A 22,640-nucleotide genomic window follows, 5' to 3' on the forward strand; every position below is an offset into this window, starting at 1 on the left:
GGTTTGGTTCGTGAATTCAAGCCCTCTGTTGGCCTCTGCCCTGACAACACAGAGCCTACTTGGGATTCTCTCTCTCTCTCTTTCAAAATAAACAAATAAACTTTTTTAAAAAGACAGTGTAGGGGTACCTGTGTGGCTCAGTCAGTTAAGCCTCTGACTTTGGCTCAGGTCATGATCTCACGGTTTGTGAGTTCGAACCCCGCATTGGACTCTATGCTGACAGCTTAGAGCCTGGAGCCTGCTTCCAGTTCTGTGTCTCCCTCTCTCTCTGCCCCTCTCCTATTCATGCTCTCTCTCTCTCCCTCTCTCTCTCCCTCTCTCTCTCTCTGTCTCTCAAAAATAAATAAACATTAACAAAATTTTAAAAACACAATGTATATATGTAAAATATAAATTATATGTATAAGAAAAACTTTAAAGAATTAAATATTAGCAGCTTGTTGTGAGGTAAGTGAGGTAACCGCTAATGAAAGGGAACTAGTGAGGGAAAAATAGTTTACTCTCTGTCCCTCACTCTTCACCACACCACCTCTTCACTTGAAGAATGAATCAAACTGTGGTGCCTATAAGGGAATTGGCACACTAAACCCAAGAATGCAGGGGATCTAGTGTAGATAGTTTTAGCTCCAAGATAAATTCCAGGAACCTAAATCTGTTCTTAGGAAGCAATTTCTTCAAACAGTCTTGAGTCTTCACAAATGGTTGTCCTCACTGCCTGGACTTCATGGTTAACCTTTATCCATCCTTTAGTCCTCTACAAAGGCTTCCCTGCAGACACTACCATCCCCGATCTGGACATTCCCCTTCCATGGGTTCCAATATCACTGGGAACAACCTTTCTCACATGTGGGCCATATGCTTACTACTTTTCAGTCTTTTACACTGTAACCCATTGTAGATATGGGCTCCCTGAAACCCCCAGACTAACTGCATATACTGAGTACTCAAAGGTTTATTGAATAAATGTAAATAAATGAAGGATTATATAAATGGACAAAAACATCCGTCTTTGGAGAGTACTAGAATGGGCCCCAGAGACCTCAAGGTTCCCCAGAGTACAGTGCAAAAATCCTAAAACATTTCATGTTTACTAAACACCAGTACAAAGACTTCAGTCCAAATTCTTCCATCTAAATCTAACCCTTTAAGCTTTTAGTAGCTTAAAGCTAAACTGAACTTCAGAAACTATTGAGCAAAGAAAGCTTTCATTTGTATCACTGGACGCTACCCTTAATCATAACTTGAGTTAAAATAAAGAAACATTGCTTCTTCAGATTCATAAGTTTATGTGTATAGAAGACAGAAATTTAGTAAAGTACGACAGTTATGAACATGAAGTTTAAAACAGTTACTGGGGGGCGCCTGGGGGGCTCAGTCAGTTGGGCATCCGACTTCGGCTCAGGTCATGATCTCACACTTCATGAGTTCAAGCCCTGTGTCAGGCTCCATGCTGACACCTTGGAGCCTGGAGCCTGCTTCAGATTCTGTGTCTCCCTCTCTCTTTGCCCCTCCCCCACTTGTGTTCTGTTTCTCAAAAATGAATCAACGTTAAAAACATTTTTTAAACATTCACTGGAAGAGCATACCTGAGGGAACTTTAATAGTAATAATTTTGTAAATGTGCAGTTATTTTCCTGAGGAAACACTAAACATATTATTCCTTGATTCATTTGAAATTAAATTGTCCAAAACATCAGAGAATAGAAAATTATGTACATATTGGGATGCAACAGAAATATCCATCCACATTTTATATTTTATTTTATTTTTATTTATTTATTTTTTTAAATTTTTTTTTAACGTTTATTTATTTTTGAGACAGAGACAGAGCATGAATGGGGGAGGGTCAGAGAGAGAGGGAGACACAGAATCTGAAACAGGCTCCAGGCTCTGAGCGGTCAGCACAGAGCCCGACGTGGGGCTCGAACTCATGGACCTTGAGATCATGACCTGAGCCGAAGTCGGACACTTAACCGACTGAGCCAGCCAGGCGCCCCCACATTTTATATTTTAAGCTTCAATATTTCCATATTCATTTGGTAAGAAACCAAAATGATTTAATAGGATGAACCATTAAAAAAACATTTTAAGTATTTCTTTTCTTTTCATTGTATGTCTAATGTTTCATACTCCATAGAGAGAATCTGCTCACTCTTAAGGAGGTTTTAAATTAGATAGGGAGTAAAGTATTTTTGTATATACTTAGATGTGTTCCCCACCACCACATCACTATTTGAGGGATAAATGAAGAAGAAAATCATTGGAATTCCCAATGTTGATAACCTGAGTAGAAACAAAAATCAAATCAAAACAAATATTTTATCATCAATGGGATTAAGAGAGAAATGACAGATACATGGCAACTATCTTGCCACTCTTCAAGCTCATGGAAGACATTATTAACTAATCCCAGTGCTCTTCCCTATGGAACCTACAATCACCCCCAGAGGCCTTCTCAATACAACCCTGTGGACAGTCACAACCAATCAATCATTCGTGAAAGGGAGAAGGGGTGTCTTTATTACTTCAATTCTATAAACAAACCAAGAACTGAAGGTATCCTTCTAACATAAAATAGAAATTCAGGTGCTTTATAAGAGAGAATGATTTGAATTTTTTTTTAATGTTTATTTATTTTTAAGAAAGAGAGCAGTAGCAGGGGGACGGGCAGAGAGAGACAGAGACACAGAATCCGAAGCAGACTCCAGGCTGAGTGCTGTCAGCACAGAGCCCAATGTGGGCGGGGCTTGAACTCATGAACTGTGAAATCATGACCTGAGCCAAAGTCAGACACCCAACCGACTGAGCCAACAGAGAATGACATTTGAAATGGGAAAAGAAGAGAAAGCCAACTTCTTCTACCTTCTTTTCTTTTTCAATTGAAGTATAATTGACATAATGTTATATTAGTCTTAGGTGTACAATGTAATGATTCAATATTCATATATACTCCAAAATAATCACCACAGCAAGTCCAGTTAACATCCATCACCATGCACAGTTACAAAAAAATGTGTTTCTTTTTTGATGAGAACTATCAGAATCCAAACTCCTAGCTATTTTTAAATATGCAATGCAGTATTATGAACTATAGTCACCATGTTGTACATTACATAAAAACATGGAACATGTCACGAATTTGTATGTCTATCTTCGCACAGAGACCATGTTATCTTCTCTGTATTGCCCCAATATTAGTATATGTATTCCTGAAGCAAACATAGAAATCAACCTTTTTTAATGGAAAGACCTAATAGCTCACAGAGAGCTCTAACACAGCAACTATTGTATCATATGGCCGCAAAGAATGAAGAAAACAGATCTTAAGTAGGGAAAAGGTAATAGGAGTGGATGTTCCTATTTTATATTAATTATTATTATTCCAATCTATGACTAGACCTTTAAAAATAGGATCAGAAAGCTTCTTTTATAAACATCTTAATTTTTAAGCTTTTGTGATTCCCTTCCCTCCCTTGCTCATAGCTCATTAGTAAAACTTTGTTTTGGAAAGCTGTCTCAAAGGAACAAAGAGGTTGTCCACATCTAACTCTGAAAAGTAATGGGGGAACAACGGCAGCAATGAAGGAGGGCTTTTGTACACAGTGGGAAGAATGGGAAGAGCCAAGCCAAAGCAAGTGGAATGTTGAGCAAGACAGTCAGGCTTAGGGGCAGGGGTGCGGAGAGGGTACTTTCTCAGCTGGGTCCTCTCCACAATCGGGAAATAACTTCAGGATTTATCATTTATAAAGCTCCTCCATCTCTGTCCCCTGATGGTCACCTTTTTAAGCTTAGATAAAAGCTTGTATAAAATACCACTTTTAATGTCAGATTCCTTTCGTTAGTGAGTCCAACCCCACAAAATCAGATATGTTGTCGATTATATTATCATTTCAAGGGTCTCTAAGGCGCCAGCTTTTTATTCAACCACACTTCAAAGAAAATACTTTAACAAGTAGGTAACTTAGGCTGAGATAGTCATTTGTCTACGAGGAAGTCTCAGGTTTTCTTCAAGTGCAAGCCTTGCGGTACTTAATGATTTCCAATCAGGACCATTTCTTCTTTGTCAATTAATCCTGTGGGGTGAACATCATCAGCCTTGCTTTATAAGCTCTGGAAAATTACTAGGTATTCTGAGTATATAAATCTTGTCCTAATCACTGAACCACAGTTGCTCTCCCAATGGTTTATTACACTGAAGTACTGACAATACAATTTTTTCATTAGAATTTGAAGAAAGTGAACTGGATGTCACCATGAAAAAAAAAAAAAAAGCTCACTGCTCTTCTACTTAATCCAGACTCATTCATATTATGATGGACTTTGATGTGTTAAACTTTGATCTTGGATGAGGTATCATTATTCTCATATAATCTGAACACATTTTAGTTCTTCAAAATATCTAATTAATTTACACTCTAGTTTGAAACTTAGCTTTACCGCACCTGAATATTGTAATTAGCAGTTCAGTGAAAATAACTAAATCCGAAACATAAAAAGCCATTTTAAAAAAATAGGATGCTGGGGTGGATCGGCAAAAAAAAAAAAAAAAAAAAAAAAAAAAGAGGTTAGAGTGGGAGAGAGAGCCAAAGCATAAGAGACTCTTAAAAACTGAGAACAAACTGAGGGTTGATGGGGTTGGGAGGGAGGGGAGGGTAGGTGATGGGCACTGAAGAGGGCATCTTTTGGGATGAGCACTTGATGTTGTATGGAAACTAATTTGACAATAAAGTTCATATATTAAAAAAAAATAGGAAGCATGGCAGGACATATGTTATTTGGACCATCCTGAAGCCTATCTTTGGGGGAATGTCTCTCCCTCATGCCATGTTGTTTCAGTCTGTAGTACCATCCCACTGCCACCGGGTGTGCCTGGATATGATTATACAGACTTCCTAAGCTCTCCAAAAACAGTGACCAGCCCAGGGAGTGGGCACATGACTGAAGCAGTGCCAAGTGGAGTCCTTCCTCAGGACAGTTATAGAGAAACTGGAAGGATGAGCATGCGAGGCTAACAGCGTTCATCTCCCCTGCCCTGTAAAGAAAAGCTGTCTTCAAAATGATGCTGTGCAGAGACAAGCAGATGTGAGCAAAGAATTGAAAGAGTCCCAGAATACCCATCCTAGTTCTATTTCTTGAGGTCCTGGCCTTTGTGTATCTGCCTTTGGTCCTATGAGATATGTCTTACTCTTCCCAGCAAAGCGAGCAAACAAATTCTTGTTTACTCAATCTAGTTTGAGTTGGATTTACTCACTTGCCACCTAGAAACCAAGGAAAAATACATAATGAAAATATTTCTGGGAAAATTCTCTTTAAAATAATAAAAATCTAGGTTTATAACACATAGAGATTCCCCTACCTTGTATCATACACGAAAATTAACTCAAGATGAATATTAGACCTAAATTTAAAAGCAAAACTTTGAGAAGAAAACATAGAATAAATTCACAACCTGGGGAAAGAAAGTGATTTTTAAGAAGGATACAGAAAACAATAACCATAACAATTTATAATTTTGATTTTATTAAAAGAAAAAAAATCTGCTCATCAAAAGATATAACTAAGAAAATGAATAGGCAATTTAGACAGTCAAGAAATACTTGCAAAACATAGGTCTGTGCTGAAATACCTATATCCATAGTATACAAAGGGTTCCTACAACTCAACAGTAAAAACACAAAAAAATTAAGAAATGGGAAAAAATTAAATAGACACTTCACAAAAGAAGATATACAAATGTGCAAAAGTGTCATGAAAAAGTCCCAGCACCATTAGAAATCAGAGAAATCTATATTAAAATCACAATGAGATGCCATTACATGAATAGTTAAGTGGCCAAAGTTAAAAACAGACTGAACACCACCAAATGTTGGTGAGGATATCGAGCAACTGGAATTTTCATACATTGCTGTTGAAAATATAAATGGAAAACCACTTTGATAAAAGGTTTGGCAATTTCTCACAAAATTAAACACAATCCTACCTATGATAAGCAGTTGTAATTGTAGATGTTTAACCAAGAGAAATGGAATTCATATGTTCACAAAAATATCTGTACAAAAATGTTCATAGAAGTTTTATTTATATTTGCCTCAAATAGAAATAACCCAAATGATGCTCATCAACAAGTGAGTGGATGAACAAACTGTGGCATAACCAGTTATAACTACTCTTTAGCAATAGCAAGAATCAAACTGTACATATACAGTAAAACCTTGGATTGCAAGTAAATTGTTCTGTGAATATTGGGCAAGATGAGCAAACATTTCTAATAAATTTTATTTTATTTTATTTATTTTTTAATGTTTATTTATTTTTGAGAAAGAGAGACAGAGCACAAACAGACGAAAGGCAGAGAGACACAGAATCTGAAGCAGGCTCCAGGCTCTAAGCTGTCAGCACAGAGCCTGACGCGGGGCTCGAACTCATGAACTGAGAAATCATGACCTGAGCTGACATAAGACATTGAACCAACTGAACCACCCAGGTACCCCACACACACACTTTTTAATAAACTTTAACTTGATAAATGAGTGATGTCTTACAATACAAGTATTACGTGATGTTGAACGTCACATGATCACAACTGAACCAATAGTTCTTGAAATTCACTTTGACATACAAGTGCTTTGGATTATAAGCATGTAACAAGTTATGCTCACAAACCAAGGTTTTACTACATATCAACATAGATGAATTCCATAGCCGTTATAATGAATAAAAGAAGCCCGATACAAGAATATACACATCATGATTCCATTCAGGAGAAGTTTTAGAATATACCAAAAGGGTGTGTGGTGATAGAAATAAGAAAAAAATGGCTACTCTTGAGGGGGTAGATATTGACTGGGAAAGGGCACAGGGGACTTTCTAAGGTAATGAAAATGTCTTATATCTTGATGGGACATGAATTACATGGATGTAGACATTTATCTAAACTCATGAACTATACACTTGAGATTTGTGAACAAATTATATTTTTCTAATAAATTTTACTCAGAAAAACTGAAAAATATTGAATTCTAGTTAGTAGATTTCCTTTCTGCTGTGGTTTAGGTTAGCAATTATGAAATTACTTTTTGTGTATTCCATGTTGAGCAAATAAATATATATGTTGAACCTCATGGGAAGCCAGGTTTCTCACTGTTGGAAAAGAAAGTTACAAATAGGGAAATGGGAAGAAAGAGTGTATCCAATTGTTTGAGGTCAGAATTATAGATATGAATATGGACTTATAGTTTTTATTTTATTTTTAATAAAAATTGTATATATTTAAGGTGTACAATATGATGATTTGTATACCTATACATGGTGAAATGATGACCACAGTCAAACTATTACCATATCATCTCCTCACAGTTATCATTTTCTGTGTATGATGAGAGCATCTGAAATCTGCTCTTAGCAAATCTCTAGTATTCAATAAAGTATTATTAACTATAGTCATCATGCTATACATTAGATCTCTAGACTTATTCATCCTATATAACTGCACCTCTGTACCCTTTGAACAACATCTCATGGTTTTTAGTAGATAGATGCATAGATATAGAAATAAGTATAGAAATATATTTACTGCTGTTCACTGAGAAGGCCTAGAAGTAATGATACACCAGTGGCAATGAATGAGTACATCTTGTGTCTAGATCTTGACTTTTAAATGTCATTTACTATGAAATGTAATCATGGCTACTTGGATAAAAGGGTTATTCCACGGCTTGGTCAAAAAAGAACAAGATGATCCTAGAATAACATGTACCAGAAAGTAAGAAAATACTCAAGTATGATGGGAAAATAGCAAAAGAACACAGAAGCCAGTTTAAAATGGTTCTCACTGGCCCAATATAGGACAATTTAAATGTCTGAATAATCAATGATAGTAATAGATGATACCTGTAGAATAAAGCAAGAATACATGAGTTCTATTGATAGATAGATAGATAGATAGATAGATAAGCAACTAAACAAATACACAAATTGAAGAAGTGAGAAGTCTCTGTTTTCTAGTAGAATGTCAATTAATAAATACGGAAACAATAATAAAGTTACAAATTATCAATGGATGTAAAAATTCATGGGAAAAAAATTGGTGGGGGAAAGATATTTCTATAATCTCAAAGTATCTCCCACAAATTAACTATTATTTAGAAAGGGTAAAATAGAAACTTTTCTGCAGAGAAACCTGGAAGACCCAATGTGATAAAAGTTTACACCATCAGTGTTAGAATAAGCTAACATCACTCCACCTCCTAATGTGATGCTCAGAGAAGGGCACATTATCTATCACTTTTGTGGTAGTTCCACCAAAAACGCATCACCTGAACCTAATCATGAGGAAACATTCCACAAACTCAAACTGGGAGACATGCTACAAAATAACTAGTCTGTATTCTTCAAAAATATCAAGGTAAGCAAAAATAAAAAGGTAAGAGATTGCTCCAAATGAAAATACATTAAAGAGACATGACTGACAACTAAACACAAGGCTTGACCCTGGCTTGGATCTTGGAAAAAAATAGAGAAAGAAATGGGGCATTACACACTTTTATTCAATGTAGTATTGGAAGTCCTGGTCACAACAATGAGACAGGAAAAAGAAATAAGAGGCATCCATATTGGTAAAAAAGAAGTTAAGCTGTCACTATTTGCAGTTGACATGATATTATAAATAGAGAATCCTGAAGACTCCACCAAAAACCTACTAGGATAAATAAATTAATTCAGTAAAGTTTCAGGATATAAAACTAATACCTAGAAATCAGTACTGTTTCCATATACTAATGAAACAGCAGAAAGAGAAATTAAGAAAGCTGTTCCATTTACAATTGAACCAAAAAAAAAAAAACCCTAAAAATAAACTTAATCAAGTGAAATATTTGTACTCTGAAAACTAGAAAAGAGTGATGAAAGAAATTGAAGATGACACAAACAAATGAAAGATACTCCATGCCCATGGATTGGAATAATTAATATTGTTAAAATGTCCATACTACCCAAAGTAATCTACAGATTCAATGCAATCCATATCAAAGTACCAACAGTATCCTTCACAGAACTAGAAAAAATAATACTATAATTTCTATGGAACCACACAGAAAAACGAATAATCAAAGCAATCTTGAGAGAGAAAAACAAAGCTTGAGATAACAAAATTGCAGATTTCAAGATATACTAAAAAGTTGTAGTAATCAAAACAGTAGGATACTAGCACAAGAATAGACATGTAGATCAACGGAACAGAATAGAGAGTCCATAAATAAACCCAAGCTTACATGGTCAATTAATCTATAACAAAGAAGGCAAAAATATACAATGAGAAAAGACTGTCTCTTCAATAAATGGTGCTGGGAAAACTGAACAGCTACATGTAAAAAAATGAAACTGGACCCCTTTCTAACCCCATACACAAAAGTAAATGAAAAATGGATTAAAGACCTAAATTTGAGGCTTGAAACCATAAAAATCCAAGAAGAGGACACAGGCAGTAATTTCTCTGACATTGGGCCTAGCAACATTTTTTTAGATGTCTCCTAAGGCAAGAGAAACAAAAGCAAAAATAAACCGTTGGGACTATACCAAAATAAAAAGCTTTTGCATAGCAAAAGAAATCATGAACAAAACAAACAAGCAACTTACTGAATAGAAAGAAGATATTTGCAAATGATATATCTGATAAGGGGTTAATGTCCAAAATATATAAAGAACTTCTACAACTCAACACCAAAAAAAACCAATTGAATTAAAAAAAGAACACAGGACCTGAATATACATTTTCCCAAAGAAGACATATAGATGGCAAACAGAAACATGAAAAGATGTTCAACATCACTAATAATCAGGGAAATGAAAATCAAAACAACAATGAGCAATCACCTCATACCTGTCAGAATGGCTAAAATAAAAAAAAGCAAGAAATTACAAATATTGGCAAAGATGTGGAGAAAAAGAAACCCTCATACACGGTGGGGATGTAAATTAGTACAGCCGCTGTGAAAAACAGTGTGGAATTAAAGATAAAAATACCACATGATCCAATAATTCCACTACTGGGCATTTACAAAACAAAAACGCTAATTTGAAAAGATACATGCACCCGTATGCTTATTGTAGCATTATTTACAATAGCCATGATATGGAAGAAACCTAAGTGTCCATCAATAGACAAAGGGATAAGGAAGATCTGGTATATAAATACAATGAATTCTACACAGCCATAAAAAAGGATGAGACTGTGCCATTTTCAACAGCATAGATAGACCTAAAGGGTATTATTATGCTAAGTGAAATAAGTCATACTGAGAAAGAAATATCATATTATTTCAATCATATGTGGAATCTAATTAGAAAAATAAACAAACAGAAAGCAGAATCAGACCTATAAATACAAAGGACAAACTGATGGTTGCCAGAGGGAGGGAAGTAGAGGGATTGGTAAAATAAGGGAAGGGGCATGGGAAATACAGGCTTCTAGTTACGGAATGAATAAGTCAGGGGAATAAAAGCACAGCATAGAGAATACAGTCAATGGTACTATAATAGTGTTGCATCATGACAGATGGTAACTTAGCATAGCATAACATATAGAGAAGTTGAATCACTATATTGTACACCCGAAACTAATGTAACATTGTGTGTCAATTATATTCAAATAAAAAAAATTAATGTTTATTTATTTTTGTGAGAGAGAGAGAGGGAGAGAGAGCACGCGAGCAAGTGGGGGAGGGGCAGAGAGAGAAAGGGCAGAGGATCTAAAGAGGGCTCTGTGCCGACAGCAGACAGGCCAATGCAGGGCTTGAACTCATGAACTGCAAGATCATGACCTGAGCCACAGTCGGATACTTACCCAACTGAGTCACCCATTGTATCAATGTTAAATTCTCTCATTTCAGTTATTGATAATTGCAGTTGCTCTTAGGAAATGCATACTCAGTATTTATAAAGGGATAAGATGTCTCCACTTTATTTTCGAAAAACCCAAAAATAAAATCATAAACAGACAGACATATATATGGGATGATAAAACAAATGAAACAGAACATAAACAGTTGGTAAATCTGGGTAAAGGGTGTCTAGGAGTTCCTATTACTATTCTTATAACTTTTTTGTAAGTGTTAAAATATATCAAAATAAAAAATTATACAACATATATCGCTTACTAAAAAAGACTCCAAAGAAAAGCAAATTCTATTATTCACTGGATAGTGATACTAGAAGTTAGTAAACACGGCTTTGGAATTAGTTACCTGACCTTGAGAAAGTCATTTGATTTTCTTCGCCTCAGTTCTCTGATCTCCAAGATCAAGAGACTGAATGAACAATTTGATATCCAGAGTTTCTGCTAATTCTAAAATATCATGATTCTTCAAAATGGCCTTTTAATAACATTGTACTTCTAGAAGTGACATGATTAGTAGGAAAATTTTTCTAGTTCAGTTACAGTTAATACTTCTAAAGATAAAAGGGTAATAAATAGATTAGGAGTCCTGTTCTATTTCTGGCCCTTTATTGAATTGCTGTGCTAATTTACCATCCTATCATTTTATTTGAAAATGCCATGCCTTAATTTAGAAGACTACAAAAAACATTAACTACTACTGAATTCATATATGACATTCTTTTTACTTTTAGATAGAAATATGAGTTTTATTTGCTTAATAAATGATATACTCAGCTCACTATTCTAAGTGATATATGTATACATATACATATATATATGTATTTAATCTTCACAACTCTGGGAGGTAAGTATAGTTATTAATTGTATTTCACAGATGGAAAAACTAAGGTACTGGAAGATACCTACGGTACTACCGCTGATAAGTGGCTATTTAAAAACAACTATGCAGGGGCACCTGGGTGGCTCAGTGGGTTAAGCGTCCAACTTCGGCTTAGGTCATGATCTCACGGTTTGTGAGTTTGAGCCCTGCATCAGGCTCTGTGCTGACAGCTCAGAGCCTGGAGCCTACTTCGGATTCTGTGTCTCCCTCTCTCTCTCTGCCCCTCCTCTGTTCATGCTCTGTCTCTCTCTGTCTCAAAAATAAATAAAACATTTAAAAAATTTAAAAAAAAAACATGCATTTGAACCTAGGCAGTGTGGCTGTAGAAACATTGTTCTTAACCACTACTCTAAACTGCTTCTTAAATATTACATAAAAATAAATTCTAGCTGGTGGCTCAGTTCGTTCAGTCTCTGACTCTTGATTTCAGCTCAGGTCATGATCTCTCAGTTCGTGAGCCTGAGCCCCATAGTCAGCCTCCTCACTGAACATGGAACTGGCTTGGGATTCTCTCTCCCCCCATCTCTCTCTGCTCCTCCCCGTCTTGAGCGCAGGCATGCTCTCTCTGTTTCACACACTCTCTCTCAAAATAAATTTTAAAAAACTCTAGCGAAGACCTATACTTTCAAAAATTCCATAAGAAAGAGCGATCTGAGTAATAAATGCCATTCATTTTTTAGGGCAAAATCAAATACCTGGAGACACACATATAGATCCATATGTCTACATATCTAGATCTATTGATATAGATATGTCTATATGAATGGATAGATATATAAATGTTATTATGCATAGTCTTATTTACGCTTATATTAATATTATGCTCATATATTTCATTTTGAGTTTTTACTTTTAACATTTTAATACTTGGCAGACCTTTCCACATGAAGCTTTTGCCACATTGATCTGCTGCTCTTTCCCTTTCAGCAGCTTGAAAGCAGTCGGGGGGAAGAGCTCAGAAGCTGCTGCTTCTCCCTTCCTTGCAGAGGCCAGCAAATAAAGCCCAGCCATGCTGCAGCACAATTGATATTCTCAACCCAGGGGAAAAAAGTGCAGGCTCAGTGCTTAGTCCTTTACGAAGAGAAAATTAGCAGTGAAAGTGACAAGGTCCATTTTGCCTTTAAAAATGAAACCATAGAGCACAGTGTCATTTTAGTTGGAAAAGCACAACGTTGTAACTCCTAAGGGTTTTATTACAGCATGACTAACACATATTCTCTCACTCCAGGTGCTGACATCTGTAGTCACGAGGTTAGCTCAGTTAGGCCTCCCTAGACACTGGAAAATTACTCATGCAAATCCCAAGCTTACCTTTCATGGGAAAAATGGGGGATTGAGAGAAAAAATAAAGGTGAACAGATGTTAAGCAAGAATGCTTTTAAGTGGCAATGGAATTGTCTGAGAGAAAGAAAAGACAAGGAGTTATGGCAACAGTAAGAATTGGAATCCATCATATTTTGACATTCTTAACACATTATCTTGCAAATAATCATCATCATCATCAATATTTATACATAAGGCTTTCACAAACTCCATGTAATCCATATAATTTCATATAATCTTGGTAAACAATCTTTAAGAAATGCGGCTGATGTCTCTGCTATATATATGATGCAAGAGGCAAAGGTGGCTTGTTCAAGCCATAAACCTAAGAAATATTTGAACAGGTATTTTTTTACTCTGGATTGTGAAGATTTTCTTTCCTTTTGTTTCCTCACTAAACTACATTGCTTAGTACTTAACACCATAACCTTATAGAGACCACTACCTTTACTTGTTAGCATTTCTAAAAAATGAAACAACAAATAAAGTGATAACAGAACAAAAGTAGGCACTGAAATATTTATTATATCATAAATTAACATTGTTAAAAAACATGTTAACACAAAATTAACAGACCCTTGAAGAAATACACTAATCGTATTTACTTCTCATAGAGCTGCTTTAGGATTTCAAGAATTTAAACATAAGATGAAAATATCACATAAAGGGTCGCATAAAAATTCAAGTATTAGCACAACTTAAATTACAATCTTAGAGTAAAAAGAAATCATGAAACAAATTTAAGGATTGTAGAAAATACTGCTTCCCAATATGGTTATGAAATGTAACATTCAAGTTAATCAAATATGAAGTCCATTCATGCTTTTTTTGAAAATGCTGTCTTGTATAACATGAATAGATGGCCAATTTTCAATTAACTAGGAAAAACAATCACACTTATCATCAAAAATATTGTAAACACAATTCAGGCTGCTTTGAGATCCAGAAGCCATTCTTATAATGCTTTAAGGTCATCTATCATGATTTTTATCATTAACAGAATGCTAAATAATTCAGATTCATTCATAATTTTCTCTTTCCTAGCTATACCAACAGGTGATGATATTCTTCCTGCTCCCCTACTAAAATATTATTTTTTCCCTATCCTCCCCATTCTCTCTGCCCTAACTAGCTTTGTTCGGTTCTCATCACCATCCCTTTGCCTCACATGTAGATGATGACTTCATTCTAAACTTCAATTTCATGCTTCTAAGGGCCCTTCTCTCAGTGCCACTGCCAAACTGATAATTCCAAATACGTATTTTATATGGTCCAGAACCTTTAACAGGTGCTGGCTGCATAGCACACCCTGTTTAAACTTAGCTCATTTTCAATTTGCCATAATCTAACTCAGTTTACTTTCCCAATTTATTGTTCATTACTCCCCCAACAAATGCCCTGTGAAGCAGTCACCAAAACCTGTGTACTAAATTTAACCCAAACACACAGTGCTTATTCTTACCTCTTTCTTCTTGGAACTTACTACAACTAAAATCGTCATCATTATCAACATCAACAGCAAACACATATATTGCTTACTGTGTACCAGGCAATATCATAAATGCTATATACATTTTTGACTCACATAATCTTCACAATTACCATGTGAGGTAGATGCTGTTATTATCATTCATTTTACAGATGGTCCAAAGCAGTCAAATAACTCTTGCAAGGTCACACAGCTAGTAAATAATAGAGCTAGAATTCAAACCAGGCAGTTTGGTTTTAGATTCTACACTCAACCACTATCTGTATGCCTTTCAATTACCAATTACTTCAATGCACTTATTGTCAATAACATCGTTAGCTTTTAGTTATTTCACATATATTACTTTTATCTCTTTAATAAATTATAAAATTATACCAAAAGTTTTGTTTCTTTTAGAGGCCCCTTAATATTAGATATACAGTTAGCCCAAAACAAATATTTCTAAGGGAGACCATTTTATTCGAAGAAAAAATATGAAAGACAAAGATTCAAGAATTATAATTAGTCAAAATGTATAGAACTAAGCTTTCTCTCACCAACAGTCTGCTGAAGCAAGACTTGTCTGTGGTAAGACACTGACAGGGTGAAGACTGGAGTGTGGGTTGGACTGTTTGAGGATGTCTACACAGGAGGGGCTGCAAGACAGCTTTATGCTTGGGGGAAAGATCACACATTCAGAGCCTTTGAAACTATAGTTGCCAAATAAGTACACTTATTTAGTTTGTAGCACAAACTATTTAGTACACCTACTTAGATTATAGTTTGTAAATTATAAAAATAGCAGCATTTCCTAATGATAATCTTACTATCTACATAATATTGGGAATACAGAAACTCATATTAGTTAAATTACTAATCATTCATTAAGTATGGAGGAGGGTGGACAGCACCCCACTAACCCCTCAAAACATTATAGTGCCATTAGTGACTCATCATGCTGGTGACCTGAAGGAAGAGTTAAATAAAGTTCTGAGCATGCTTAAAAACAGAAGAGTCACCTCTCTCACTTTCAAATGGAGCATATAACTTTTTGGGAAAAAATGTCTTACTCATAGAAGTACATATATAAAAATCCCAAGACTAGAAATTTGAATAAAACTGATTTCTTTGAAATTGGGCACTAAGCCAGGCCTTCTATACTCTAAAGAAGACAAGAGACTCATTCTTCAATTCTACCTCAAATGTCAACTCATCTGTGAAATTTACTTTTCATAATTAATCACTCCTCCTTCTGTACTATAATAGCATTTTATAAATATCTCTATTGAAATACACGGTATAATAACTATTACTTAGAAAATGTGCTGATCTTGACTTCCAGACTGTTGCCAACCCAAATGTTCCCATCAACAAGGGAACATAAACCAATTTGATATAATCATGCAATTAGTACAACTTGGCAATACAAGAAACTAATTATTAATTTGTGAAACAACATGAACAGTGTTTAAAAACATTATGCTAAACTAAAGAAAGCGGACACAAAAGAATACATACTGTTGTCAAGAACTGGGAAAGATTTGAGATTTCACACAGTGAATAAGCTTATAAGTTTCATGTTTGCTGGCATAAGATATGAGACTGCTGGGTCAGAGACAAAAGACTTTATTACTCAAAGCAATACGATTAGTCAGAGTATCACACTTGCACAGTGAATTGTGTTACAGGAGAGGAATGTGGGAACTTTGGAAATCTGAATCTATTACAATGGGCAGCAAGCTTACCTGACGTTTGCCCCACAGGGATACATTATCTTTAACACACTGCACAATAATAAACCTGGTCTTTTCCCAGGAGGAAGACATTACCTCTACCTCCCAAGGTTATTCACTATACAAACATATTTGGAAAAATGGTCCTGGAACAAAAGCAGTCATTACCACTGTTCACAGACATGCAGAATTGTGATATAGTTGGAGCATTGTCTCCTAATTACTCTATGTTTTCATTCATAAAACATTTCTGGAATAGGCAACATTAGTCTATGGTGGGAAAAAAAAAATCAGAACAATCATTGTTTGGAGCCAGAGGTGACTACATAGAATCAGAAGGGAAATTTCTAGGGTGAAAGGAATATTATATATTTTATATGGGGTGACAGTTACTTCAAAATATTTCATATATATGTATATGCATGTATATATATACATATATATATATGCCAAACTCATCAAACTGTACACATAAAAGTGTATTAAATTATGTAAATTATGTATGTATAAAGTGGGTATGTAAATTGTACCCAAATAAAACTGTTATAAAAAGAAAAATATGCTGATCATAACTTCTAGAGTGTTATCATCTACAAGGCAAGGATTGTGTTTTATTCATCTATTTTGCTGATTACTGAGAAGAAATTAGCCAACTGAATATTCTTAGTAAGTGTTCATAATAGTTGGTTGCACTGAATTATTAATATTATTAAAATGGGTCTCAAAGTTATATATAAACCTGATGGTAATCATATATCAAAACCACTAATAAATATGCAATGAATAAAGAAAAATGACTTCAAATACATCACTAAAGAAAATCAGCAAAATATGAAAGGGAGAAAGACAAGAAAGGATCAGAGAAAATCTTGGGTAACAACCACAAAACAAGTAATAAAATGGCAATAAATACATATCTATCAATAATTACTTTGAATGTAAATGGACTAAAGGGTCCAATCAAAAGACAGAGGGTGACAGAATGGTTAAAAAAACAAGACCCAATTATATGCTGCCAATTTTAGACCTAAAAACACCTGCAGATCGAAAGTGATAGGATGGCAAAACATTTGTCATGCAAATGAATATCAAAAGAAAGCCAGAGTATCAACACCTGGACTAGACAAAATACACTTTAAAACAAAGACTATAACAAGAGACAAATAAGGACACGGAATAATAATAAAGGGGACAATCTAACAAAAAGATATAATAATTGTAAATATTTATTCACACAATACAGGACACCCAAATATATAAAACAGTTAATAACAAACACAAAGGAACTAATCAATAATAATACAATAATGGTAGGGGACTTTACCACCCACCTACATCAATGGACGGAACATCAACAAGGAAACAATGGTTTTGAGTGACACACCGGATAATATGGATTTAAGAAACATATTCAGAACATTCCATCCTAAAAGAACCCAGTACACATTCTTTTCAAGTGCACATGGAATTCTCTGTAATAGATCACACAGTAGCCCACAAAATAAACCTCAACAAATTCAAGAAGATCAAAATCATACCATGCATATTTTTTGACCACAATGCTATGAAACTAGACATCAACAAGAAGAAAAACTGTAGAAAGACCACAGCTACATGGAGGTTAAATAACGTTCTATTAACAATGAATGGATCAACCAGGGAATCAAAAAAGAAATTTAAAAAGTACATGGAAACAAATGAAAATGAAAACACAATAGTCCAAAACCTCTAGGATGCAGCAAAAGTCATTCTAATAGGGACGTCTATAGCAGTACAGGCCTACATCAGGCCTACATCAAGAATCAAGAAAAAAAATATCAAATAACTAACATTATACCTAAAGGAGCTAGGGGGAAAAATGAAACCTAAAACCAGAAGAAGGAAGGAAATAATAAATATTAGAGCAGAAATAAATAGAGTAGATCAATGAAACCAGAGGTTGGTTCTTAGAAAAAAACAATAAAATTGATAAACCTCTAGTCAGACTTATCAGAAAAAAGAGAAAGGACAGAAATAAATAAAATCACAAATGATAGAGGAGAAATGATGACAAACATGACAGAAATACAATCATAAGAGAATACTATGAAAAATTATATGCCAACAAACTGCACAACCTGGAAGAAATAGAGAAAGTCCTAGAAACATAATCTCCCAAAACTGAAACAGGAGGAAATAGAAACTTGAACAGACCAATAACCAGCAAATAAATTGAATCAGTAATCAAAAAACTCCAAACAAACAAAGGTACAGGTTGGGGTGGCTTCACAGGTGAATTCTACCAAAGATTTTTTTTAAGGTTTATTTATTTATTTTGAGGTGGGGGAGGGACAAGGAGAGAGGAAGACAGAGAATCCCAAGCAGGCTCCGCACTGTCAGCGCAGAGCCCAATGCAGGGCTTGATCCCATGAACCATGAGATCATGACTTGAGCTGAAACCAAAAGTCAGTCGCCTAATTGAGCCATCCAGGCGCCCTCTACCAAACATTTAAGGAAGAGTTAATACCTATACTTCTCAAATTATTCCAAAAAATAGAAAAGGAAGGAAAACTTCCAAATTCATTCTATGAGGCCAGCATTACCCTAATATCAAAATTAGATAAAGACTCCACTAAAAAAGAGGAACACAAGCCAATATCCCAGATGAACATGGATGCAAAAATTCTCAATTAAATACTAGCAAACTCAATCCGAAAATACATTTAAAAAAAATCATTCACCAGGATCAAGTGGGATTTATTCCTGGGTTACCCGGGTGGTTCAGTATTTGCAAATCAATCAATGTGACACACCACATTAATAAGAAAAAGGATAAGAACCATATGATCATTTCAATCGATGCAGAAAAAGAATTTGACAAAGTACAACACCAATTCATGATAAAAACCCTAAACAAAGCAGTTTCACAGGGAACATACCTCAACATAATAAGACCATCTATGAAAAACCCACAGCTAATATCATCCTCAAGGAGGGAAAACTGAGAGCTTTTCCTTTATCATCAGGAACAAGACAGGTATATCCACTGTCATCACTGTTATTTAACATAGTACCGGAAGTCCTAGCCACAACAGTCAGACAGCAAAAAGAAATACAAGGCATCCAAATCGGCAAAGAAGAATTAAAACTTTCACTATTTGCAGATGACATAATACTATATATAGAAAACCTGAAAGACTCCATCAAAAAACTGCTAGAACTGATACACATATTCACAGGGTACAAAATCAATGTACAGAAATCTATTGCATTTCTATACACCAATAATTAAGCAGCAGAAAGAGAAATTAAGGAAACAATCCCATTTACAACTGCACTAAAAACAGTAAGATACATAGGAATAAACTTAACCAAAGAGTTTAAAGATTTATACACTAACAACAATAAAACACTGATGAAAGAAACTGAAGATGAAACAAGGAAATGGAAAAACATTCTATGCCCATGGATTGGAAGAACAAATATTGTTAAATTGTCTGTACTATCCAAAGCAATCTACACATTTAATGTAATCCCTATAAAAATACCACCAGCATTTTTTGCAGAGCTAGAACAAATAATACTAAAATTTGTATGAAATCACAAAAGACCCCGAATAGCCAAAATAATCTTGAAAAAGCAAGGCAAAGCTGGAAGATCACAATTCCAGACTTCAAATTATACCACAAAGATGTAGTGATCAAAACAGTATGGTATTTGGCACAAAAATACAAACATAGATCAACAGAACAGAATAGAAAATCCAGAAATAAACTCACAGCTATACAGTCAATTAATCTATGACAAAGCAGGAAAGAATGTCCAATGGGAAAAAGTCTCTTCAACAAATGGTGTTGAAGCAACAAGCAGAGAATGAAACAGGATGACTTTGTAAGCCATACACAAAAATAAATTCAAAATAGATGAAAGACCTAAATGTGAACCAGGAGACTATAAAAATCTTAGAGGAGAAGATAGGCAATAACCTCTTTGACATCAACTGTAGCAACTTCTTTCTGTATATGTCTCCTGAGGCAAGGGAAACAAAAGCAAACATGAACTACTGGGACTACATCAAAATAAAAAGCTTCTGCACAGTGAAGGAAATAATCAACAAAACTAAAAGCCAACCTACAAAATGGGAGAAGATACTTGGAAATGACTTATCTGATCAAGGGTTAGTATCCAAAATACATAAAGAAATTATCAAACTCAACACTCCAAAACCAAATAATCTAATTAAAAAATTCATAGAAGACATGGACACAAAGAAGACATACAGATGGCCAACAGACACATGAAAAGATGCTCATTATCACTTATCAACAGGGGAATGCAAATCAAAACTACAATGAGGTATTACTTCACAACCCTTAGAAGAGCTAAAATCAGCAACACAAGAAACAATAGGTGTGGATGTGGAAAAAAAGGAACCCTCTTCCACTGCTGCTGGGAATGCAAACTGATGCACCCACTGTGCAAAATAGTATGGAGTTTCATCTAAAAGTTAAAAAAGAACTACCCAGTCACACTGCTGGGTATTTGCCCAAAGAATATCAAAACATTATTTCAAAGGGATGTATGCACTCCTATGTTTACAGCAGCATTATTTATAATAGCCAAGATATGGAAACATCCCAAGTGTGCATCAACTAATGAATGCATAAAGAAGAGATGGCTTCTTTATCTATTCATCTATATCTATATCTATATCTATATCTATATCTATATATAGAATATATACATATATATGTATATATATTATATATATTCAATTTTAATGTATAATGGAATATTATTCAGCCATAAAAAGGAATGAAATGTTGCCATTAGCAACAACATGATGGAGCTAGAGTATTATGCTAAGAAAAATAAATCAGTAAGAGAAAAACAAATACCATATGATTTCACTCATATGTGGAGTTTAAGAAACAAAACAAACAAGCAAAGGGAAAAAAATAAGAAGAGAGAGAAGCAAACCAAGAAACAGACTCTTAATTATAGAGAACAATCAGATGGTTACCAGAAGGGAGGTGGGTAGGGGAATGGATTAAATAGGTGATGGGGACTAAGGAGTGCACTTACCACGAATAAGCACAGGGTAAAGTATGGAACTGTTGTATCACTATAATTATACACTTGAAACTAATATAACACTGTATGTTACTTAACTGTAATTAAAATAAAAACTTAAAAAAATGGGCCTCTAAAGTATCTTTCTTGTTCTAAGTTGATTTGAAATGCCATTACATTTGAATTTTTGAAATTTCATTTGATTGTGTTTGTTTATAAATATTGATACATATGAATATCAAGAAGCCATCACAAATTTGTATTTAAAAAACAAATTTTCTAAATACTATATTATTTTGATGTAGATTTTTAAATAATGTAGTGAGTTGCTTAAAACCAGGAAAGTTTGTGCTAATCTTAATAAGGTTATATGAAAAAACATTATTTTCCATATCACAAACTTGGCTGACTAGCTCCTTTAGAAATACAATACTACTCCAATAAATCTTTACAATGAATACAGTAGAAAACTACTTGAAATTTGAAAGTTGCAAAGACTTTTTCTTTCACCAACCAATTTAAATTTGGTGAAAATATCTGGGGTCAGGTGATAATTTAGGTTGGCAAAGTCTAAGGAGCAAAAGTAACAACTGTAGTTTCCATTTACAACAGAATTTTAAAACCCTATCTTCTTAATATATACTTTACTGTAGTTTTCCTAATTTATTTTATAAATTATAGCTATTTATTTTATCAAAGAATATTTTAATGTTGGTTAAGGGAATTACTTTGAGAAAGTAAGACAGATGATTTAAATAAAGCTATAAAATGGTTTGCTATCTTAATACATATTAAATTATAAGTGAAAAAATTTATCTTATGCTTACATTCTTATCATGTTATCCTTTATTTTTTTTCCTAGTAAAAACTTGGAAAGAAGGAAAGTAATTCCCACATTTGCTAAATGAAACATACAGGAAAACACTGTATTTGCATTCCTAACAAAAATATTGCATTATGCTTGTAGCTCTGATACACAGATAAACCAAATATTTTTGGCTCAGGTCTTAGAGACTATGCCAACGTCTAATTCAGGGATAGATATTTCCTCATTTTGTAGGTAAACTCTCATATTCCATGATGTATTTACCATTTACACATCCCTCTAATTATCCACAAATTCAACAATTGCTCTGATTAAATATTCATTAACAGTAATATGGGGAAAGTGGAAGCAAAACTCTTTGCAAAAGCCATCAGGACCCAAAAATCATTAATAATGCAAATTAAACTGAAATGCCAATATTTATAATATTGATATTTCATCACTATATAATAAAGTCAACTTTC

The 22,640-nt window shown here is 34.4% G+C and overlaps 1 protein-coding gene and 1 non-coding gene across 2 annotated transcripts in view; both read right to left on the reverse strand.

Annotated features, from left to right (window-relative positions):
• ARHGAP24 (Rho GTPase activating protein 24) overlaps positions 1 to 22,640 on the reverse strand; it is a 517,340-nt gene that overhangs the window by 429,475 nt on the left and 65,225 nt on the right. The window lies entirely within an intron of this gene.
• Positions 3,116 to 3,220, reverse strand: LOC122238241. The gene has a single exon (XR_006217193.1). It is a non-coding gene; the product is annotated as a U6 spliceosomal RNA (small nuclear RNA).

The sequence above is a fragment of the Panthera tigris genome, chromosome B1 (genome assembly GCF_018350195.1).
Source record: "Panthera tigris isolate Pti1 chromosome B1, P.tigris_Pti1_mat1.1, whole genome shotgun sequence".
In the NCBI taxonomy this organism is placed as follows: Eukaryota; Metazoa; Chordata; class Mammalia; order Carnivora; family Felidae; genus Panthera; species Panthera tigris.